The sequence below is a fragment of the Dioscorea cayenensis genome, chromosome 17, assembly GCF_009730915.1.
Source record: "Dioscorea cayenensis subsp. rotundata cultivar TDr96_F1 chromosome 17, TDr96_F1_v2_PseudoChromosome.rev07_lg8_w22 25.fasta, whole genome shotgun sequence".
Lineage (NCBI taxonomy): Eukaryota > Viridiplantae > Streptophyta > Magnoliopsida > Dioscoreales > Dioscoreaceae > Dioscorea > Dioscorea cayenensis.
The window spans coordinates 5,826,923-5,835,308 of record NC_052487.1 but is presented as its reverse complement, the minus strand read 5'-3'; the positions used below and the strand labels follow the sequence as shown (position 1 = coordinate 5,835,308).

At 43.0% G+C, this 8,386-nt stretch overlaps 1 non-coding gene across 1 annotated transcript; it reads right to left on the bottom strand.

Moving 5' to 3' along the window:
• Window positions 1-1,873: 1,873 nt before the first annotated feature.
• On the bottom strand, window positions 1,874-1,980 carry LOC120281461. Its single transcript, XR_005542600.1, has one exon. It is a non-coding gene; the product is annotated as a small nucleolar RNA R71 (small nucleolar RNA).
• Between the last annotated feature and the right edge of the window lie 6,406 nt (window positions 1,981-8,386).

Genomic DNA, 8,386 nt, shown 5'->3' with positions numbered 1-8,386 from the left:
CACAAATGCGATGACAAACATTCTCCTCTTAAGGCCACACAATCGGGCACACGATCATGTGGTAGGCTATACGGCTTTTCCTTCATCAATGCGTCTTTAAAGGTCTTTAAATCTTTACAAAGAGGAGGAATGTGAAGATATGGCTGCCTCTGTGCCCTTCCATTAATAAATTGGCTTGCATAACCATGGAAGTTAGCACACATCTCCTCATACACGAACTCCTCTTGTGTCTTCCACCTTGATTTGCACAATAACTCCCAATATTATGCCATGATAGCCTATCTTCACTCCCTTTTGAATTCCCAATGCCTTCACAACCTATATGCATAAAAGAACACCCAATACATGAAATGAGAAATAAACCATGTAAAACATGCATAAAACATGTTCACTCAAGCACTTATCAGTTAGCGAGGGAGGGTTTTCGAGGTTATTTTTGATATATTTGTTTGTTTTAATCAATGATTTATACATTTTTTGGACTATGAGTTACTAAGCAAATGTATGGATTTGGATTTCTTACTCATATGGATTTCATGATGATTTAAAGAGTTTTATCGAGCATTTCATTGTTGTAAATTTTATTTCTTACTTTATACTTGACATTCAAAGTATATTGAATATTTTGAGGATTTGAAATATATTTTTGACATTTCATTTTAATCTATAATGTATGAGATATAGTTCCATGTTTAGCCACTCACTGAGTAACATAGTTACTCATTCCCTCTTATTTTCCTCCTCCCAGGTGATAGCACAACAGCAGGATAGAAGCGTGAAGTGCTTGGCAGATTAGTTTGTATTTTCTTAAGCTGTGTATGATACTTAAACATTTTGGCATGTATTTAATGGATCCACTAGGATGTTATCGACCCTAATATGTATCTTTCTACTTTGGATACTGATATATGTGTCAGTTAGATTTATGTTGTTTATGAGAAGTGTACTCTCTATTTGATGGTTGTTAATATTGTCATTACAAACTTAATGCTATGATTATCCTTGTGACATGTCTTGTATTAGAATGTGTATTATTGTTATAGTGGTTCTATATAGGAAATAGGTTAGCCTTACGGTGATCTAGGGTTGAGCAGTATTAGACCTCCCCTGGGTTATCATGGCGGTATGTCACGCGTGGTACCTGCGAGACGAGACGTGACATTTTTACTTCGACAAACCCGTGCACTTGCGGGACATTTAGAGAGCAAGGGGCGTTGTCAAGTTTTTGTCACCGTTACCGCGGAGTAGGCATTTAGAGATACTTTGCACCTTGTTTTCTTAGCTATTTACTCATTCATTCTAGTTCATTTCTTCTTATTCTATCATCGTTCTGATTTCTTTTTCTTTCTTTTGGTGTAGCTCCAGGTTATAACTCGAGGGAACCCCTCAATATTGATTGAAGGAGATCCCGAGCTTGAACGTACACTTATAAGAAAAGGGAAAGAACCTGTGCAAGAACAGTCTAATCTAGTTGATTTGGAAGTAGAAGAATCTGAAAACATGGCAGAACAGAATGAGCAACAGAGGACATTATCTGATTATGCCAGACCTTCAGTATTGGGGACACAATCGAGTATTGTGCGTCTTCTGATTACAGCTCAGAACTTCGATCCATATGTTACAGCAATCCGCACAGTTCAATGGTTTGGTCGATGAGGATCCAAACAGTCATATAGAGAATTTTTTTAAGGTGTGTGATTTGCTGAAGATAAATGGGGTAACGGATGATGCCGTCAAGTTGAGAGCCTTCCCATTTTCCTTAAAGGGAAGAGCGAAGCAATGGCTACACTCATTACCTAGAGCATCGATTACCACATGGGAGGAGATAGTAAAAGATTTTCTGGCCCATTATTTCCCTCCCAGAAAATCTGCAAAGCTTAGGACTAAGATCTCATCCTTTATACAGTTGGAATTGGAGTCTCTATTTGAGATGTGGGAAAGGTTCAAGGAGCTCCTGAGAAAGTGCCCGCAACACGGATTCCCAGAGTGGATGATTGTTCAGACCTTTTACAATGGGTTGAATCCAACCACAAGGCAACTCTTGGATGCGGTAGCAAGAGGTACCTTAGGTAGCAAGACCCCCGGTGAGGCTCGTCAACTAATTGAATAAATGGGGTTAAATAGCTACCAATATAATGGTAGGGAGAAGAAAAAGGTGGCCGGTCTCCATGAGATAGATGCAGTAACTTCATTGGCGGCTTAAGTGGAATCATTGAGTAAGAAGTTAGATCTTCTAACTTCGAATAGAGTGGCGGCCGTGACTACTTGTACCAGGTGTGGTGGAGGACATACTCCCTCCTATTGCCCGATCTCCATTGGTGATGCATCTTCAGTTAAGAATGTTTATTTTGTGGGTAATGTAATGAGGAACCAAGGGAATCCATATAGCAACACCTATAATCTGGGTTGGAAGAATCATCCCAATTTTTCGTGGAGCAACCAAGGTCCACAGCCATAGGGCCACCGAGTTTCCAACAACAACAAGCCCCAAACATGGAGAACCGAGTTTCAGGTTTGGAGACACGAATGACCTATTTGGGGAAGGCCTTGACTAGGTTGTGTAATCGTCAGATACAAGGTTTCAATCAGTTGAGGCTACACTTCGCAACCACACAGCCTTTTTGCACAATCTTGGAAATCAAGTGGGGCAGATTGTGAAGTCTCTATTGAAAAGGCCATAAGGAAGATTACCGAGTAACACTGAGACCAATCCTAGAGAGCATATGAAGGCGATCACTTTGAGAAGTGGTCGTGAGGTTGAAGGTAGGCTTCCGAGTAAGAAGCCAAATGAACACGCACCCGAGGTTATAGAGGTTGAGAAGGGAGCAAGCAAAGAGAAGGAGGTGGTACCCCCATCGTTCAAGCCAAGAATCCCTTATCCCTCTAGATTGAAGAATGACTAAGGAGATGAACAGTACGAGAAGTTCCTGAGTTTGTTCAAGCAACTCCACATCAATATTCCTTTTGTTGAGGCATTGGCCCAAATGCCTAAGTATGCAAAATTTTTGAAGAACTTGTCAACCAACAAGAGGAAGTTAGAGGAGAGTGCTTCAGTGATTTTAGATGCTTCGTGCTTGCCGGTTTTACAAAAGAACATGCTAAACAAGAAGATAGACCCAGGAAGCATCATCATTCCTTGTAATATTCGCAATCTAGGTGAAGAAATGGCATTGGCGGACTGATGGGCCAGCATCAACGTCATGCCATACACCTTCTTTTAGAAGCTAGGATTGGGCGAGCCTAGACCTACTCGGATGACTTTGCAATTGGTGGATCGAACAGTGAGACATCCGAGAGGTATTGATTGACATGGACGGTGGAAAGCTAACATTGAGAGTTGGAGACGACAAGCTCACATACCGCCTTGTTGAAGCCATGCGGCATTCTCTTGATTTCGATGATACTTTGTATTTTCTAGACACTACTGATGAGATTGTTGATGAATACATGCAGGAAATGTTCAATCCGGACCCGTACGAGGGTTTGTTCGACCAAGAGGAGGACAATGAAGAAGTATGATGCTTGGTTCGACTGAAAAAGTACCATCTACTCGGGGGATCCTAAAGAAGATGCTCCGAAAGATGAGGACAGCGAGCAGACACCACCAGAAATGCTCCAAGGCTATTGGATACGCGCGTGAACCGAACAAATTCGATGTACCATTGCTAGGTGGTCACAAGCCTGATAATTCTCCCTCTACCTTCAAAAGACTTTGCTTATCATGCTTCCAAGCTATGGGTGAGAGGGCAACCTTCATCTATGAATCTCCATGGGTTAAGACAAGATATGTTAAGCTTAGTGATGTAAAACAAGCGCTTCTTGTGAGGCAACCCAAGTGTTTACTGTTTTCTTAGTTTAGTAGTTTAGTGTTTGCAATAAATTGTTGAATATTGGTGTCTTGATTTTTAGATGCTTTTGCTGTGATTTTATTGTGGGTTTTAACTTCATCATTTGTTTTCATGTGGATTTGGCGAAGTTTTGGACGTTTGAGCTATTTCTCATGTTTTTCACTAGTATAGTTTGTATATTAGGGCAGGCTCTGAGTGTATAAACATGTTCATAAATTTTCTGCAGAGCCTGCAGAGTGTTTAAGGCATCCAGAGAAAACGCACAAGCATGTGGAATTTCTGCATGCCCGTGGATTTGTACTGAGAGCTCATCCAGAGAAGACACAGGGGCGTGGACTCGCCCCTGGAGAGACCTTGTGATTTTCGCACGCTCGTGGGTAATTTTTGCATGGGCGTGTGTTTTCCTGCAGAGACTTGGCGAATTATCCCAAGAGCACATACGGCCGTGGACTTGCCCCTGTGGGTGAACTTGTGAAAAAACGCATGGGCGTGGGTAATTTCGCACGCTCGTACGGATCTTTGCAGAAGAGCTCTCTCCATCCCAAGAAGACACAGGGGCGTGCGCTTGCCAATGTGAGTTGGGCTTGTGAATGTCCATGCCTGTGCGGAACACAAGGGCGTGTGGCTGCCCCTATGGGTCGGGCGCATGGGCGTGGGTATTTTCCGCACCCACGTGCGAGAGTGTTCAGAGAGATTGAGTGTTATCCCGAGAGTGCATAGGGGCGTGGATCTGCCCTGTAGCTCTCCCCTGTGGATGTACAAAATGCCAAGAGGCGTGAGTTCTTTTTAAAGGATTGCCGTTCCTCTTCATCCTCATAACCTCCATTTGTCTGAGAGCACTCTACAACCGCTTCCCAACCTCGTATTGCCGATTTGGAAGGATTTTTGCTTGGTTTTCCGGATGATTCAAGGTTTTCTATCCCAACTCGTCGGTAAGCCCTATCTTGTCTTTTCTTCACAAATTCGTGATTTTAATTGATGAAACTAGTTAATAATACTTCGTTTCTACAATTATAATGATTATTCATGTTTAGAATGAAGTCAGAAGTGATTTAACGGTGTATTGTTGGATTTTTGAGGTGCAGCCGTGCGTTTTTCACGCCCCGTGGATCCACATGGGCATGCGGAAATTCCGCACGACCGTGTGGATTTCTGGATCATTACTTAATTAGCTTGTTTTGATCGATTCTCTTTTAAATTTTACAGATTATGGCACCTCGGTCAAAGAAGCAAGCCGAGAAACTGAGATTCACTATCCCCGAGCATCAGGCTCGTTTTGAGCGTCTGTTGACACTCTAGTTCGGATAGACTCGATTCCTGGACATGAGCATACTGAGAGATTTCCAGCAGGGAGATGAGTTCACAGATGAGGTCGAGGATCTCTTTTCGGTGGGTGGTTAGAGGCAGTTACTGTCGACCAAGGAGCCAGCCATTCGTGACCTTATACTGGAGGTCTTATCATCATTCGAGTTCGATAGATCTTACGCGAGATTTGACAGCTTAGACTCCATTTAGTTCAGAGCATTTGGATATCACCACAGCATGAGCATCACTCAGTTTTCCGTTCGGCTTGGCTTATACGAGGAGGTATTTACCGACACTAAGGGGTATTTCCATTTAATGACAGATTATCCTGGAGCTTTGACCCCATAGAGAGCTTATTGAGCATTGTGTGGGCAAGGACAGTTTGAGCCAGGGTGTCCAAGGCCACGTGCCTTTCCTGACCTGCGTACCGATATTTACATGCTATTCTGACCAGGTCGGTGAATGGCCGTGGTGATAGCACTGGCGTTCTGAGCTGGCAAGAGCTTCTGTACTTGTATTCGATGGTGCAGCGCATACCGATTTATCTAGGGCATATCATCGCAGAGTACATTAGACATCAAGGACAGTATGCCAGATTGGGAGCAATCTTCTCGGGCCCCTACATTACGAGATTAGTTCTGGGTATGGGTCTCTTAGACACGATTCGCGAGGCCAAGAAGACGAAAGACGAGTACACCTGCTCCCCTGAGCCTGGAGACGATGAGATTGATGGGTATGGTCCGTAAGTTTCGGACAGGAGTTTATGCTTTAGTTCTACCAGCTCCAGAGATAGCTGAAGATGAGGGTGATGATGTCGAAGCTTCTCAGCCCGCTCCCGAGCCTTAGCCAGCACCGATGGAGACTGAGGCACCTCCGGTGACAGAGGACCTATCCCTAGTAAGCATGTTTTCACCATCTCGAGCCCATGATCACTTTGAGAGGCTCGAGAGTGCTATGGGGGTGATACGAACAGAGATCGTTGAGGTCCGAGTAGAGATTGCTGAGGTCCTTGGCCGCACAGTATACAGAGTTCATGGTACGTTTCGACACGTTACAACAGATTTTAGAGTGAGACGTCGCCTTTTGTCTTGCGGCCGACCACTCCTCAGGCCCCTCCGGCATCACTGTCACCACCTCTACCAGCACACTTCGATCTAGCACCAACAGTAGCAGAAGAGCCAGAGCGCCACATCGACACTTGATTTATTTCTTTTCGTCTTTATTACTTTTTGTATTTCATATTTTGGACTTGTATACTCAAAAAGGACTTTCCTTCTGAGTTTATTTTCATTTTGTGTCTCGAGTTGTATTCATTGTTCTATCTTTTATATACTCGAGTTGTTTTTTTGTTTCTATTGAGCTTTACTGAACCCCCTCGTGTATGCGTGCAGATGGCACTTGGCCGTGTGAGCTTCACAACCCGTTGGAACATTACTACCAAGGAATTAGCTTCACCAAATGCGACACTAGGAGTCAGGGGAGTATTGTTTTGATTGCTTCTCCCACATTTTCTTTTAATTGATATACATTAATAGTGAGCTTGCATGTGTACATTGGGGACAATGTACAACTTAAGTGTGTGGGGGGGAGTTTCATAGTGCACACATCTTTTCTACTGATTTTTATTGATATACATGCTCACATAGCCAATGGCGGTTCACCTTAGTTGCATTGATTGTATTCTTGAGTTTAGGAGAATGTTTTAACATTGAATGTCTTCATGCTCTAGTGTTTACTTGAATTTCTAGGAATTTTAACCCGATCGACATTTGTTGCAGTGTTCACTCGTTGAACTCTTTTGGAAACTCATGTTCGATGTTAAAGGGACTAGTTATAGTTGTTTCTTGTGTTAAATTCTGAAAAAAAAATGGAAAAATGAAAAGAAGGAACAAAATAGTTTTATGGTTTATTTGTGCTTGTTGGGTGGAAAGAGCTATCACCTATGAAGTATGAAGCTACTCTCATAAGTCGGATACTAGTTATGCCCCAATGAGAGAAAGAGCTATCTACTAGGATGAGTAAAACCTACAACTCCGGTAAAAAGAGCTACCACCTCGAAAGTGTGAAAGCCACCTTAGCGGCCGCTTTGGAAAGGGCTACCTTCGAGGATGTGTGAAGCTACTATCATCTTTGAAATTGTTGTCACTTTTGTAGATAAATAAGTCCCTTGTACTTAGAACTTTGAGGAGTATACCTTGGGTTGTTTTGAGTGAGTTCACACACTTACACGATTTCGGGTTACTGTCCTTCTTGATTCAAGTTTTTAGCTAGAGTATCGATTTTTCGTATTTAATGTTGAAATTTCCCTTACTTGTAGAATGCTCTCTTTTTATGCTTTGGTGAACCTAAGGCCAAGCACTTCCAATATTTCCTTCATCCATGTGCATAATGTTTTAATTTTTGCTTGAGGACAAGCAAAAGCTTAAGTGTGGGGGAGTTTTGATAAGTGCTTGTGCGATAGCAAAACGAAGCGTTCTTTCCTTATGTTGAGCATTACCTTTTTCAGGTTTTAATGCTAATATGTGTGTTTTTATGTTACTTTCATACAAGTAGGGTTGTGAGGCCGATTATGAGAGAAAGATGCCAATGTGGGTCATAATGCACCAATTTGGAGGAAATTTTTCTAAGGTTCAAACGCGAAAACATAGGTCGGGTTCGAGATGCGGGAATGTGTGCCAACCTCCTTGTATTCGACTTAGTACAACAATTTGTAGGGGCACAAGGGCAATCACATTCAAGTATTCTGACTTATGCATTTAGAACAAGATCTCCACCAACATGTCCGTTATTGAAGAAGCAAAGTGATCCACGACATAAACGTGTGCTCGCTTGCGTTACCTCGATGAAAGCATGGATTCGGGAGTATTTCAGGCCGGTAATGGAACAGGGCATTGTAGCAAAGTACTGTAGCAGCACTGTTCATAGCTGGCCGAGAAAACTGCAGAACAGAGAATCCACACGGGCGTGTGGAAATTCCCCACGCCCGTGTGAAAAATCCACTGGGGTTTGTGGATTCCCGATTACAGCCCTTTAAAAGCCGATTTCAGCCCCGATTTCAGCATTCTTTTCTTCATCTTTTCCCCAACTTGAGAGAGGGCTTCGGCTAGGTTTTTGAGAGGTATTGGCTAGGGTTTTGGATAGGTTCTACAGCTCCGACATCGCGCGTCATTTGGAAGAATGTTATTGGGAGAGCTTTCATTTGCGCCGATCCGGTGAGGTGTATCCTAGGCCGG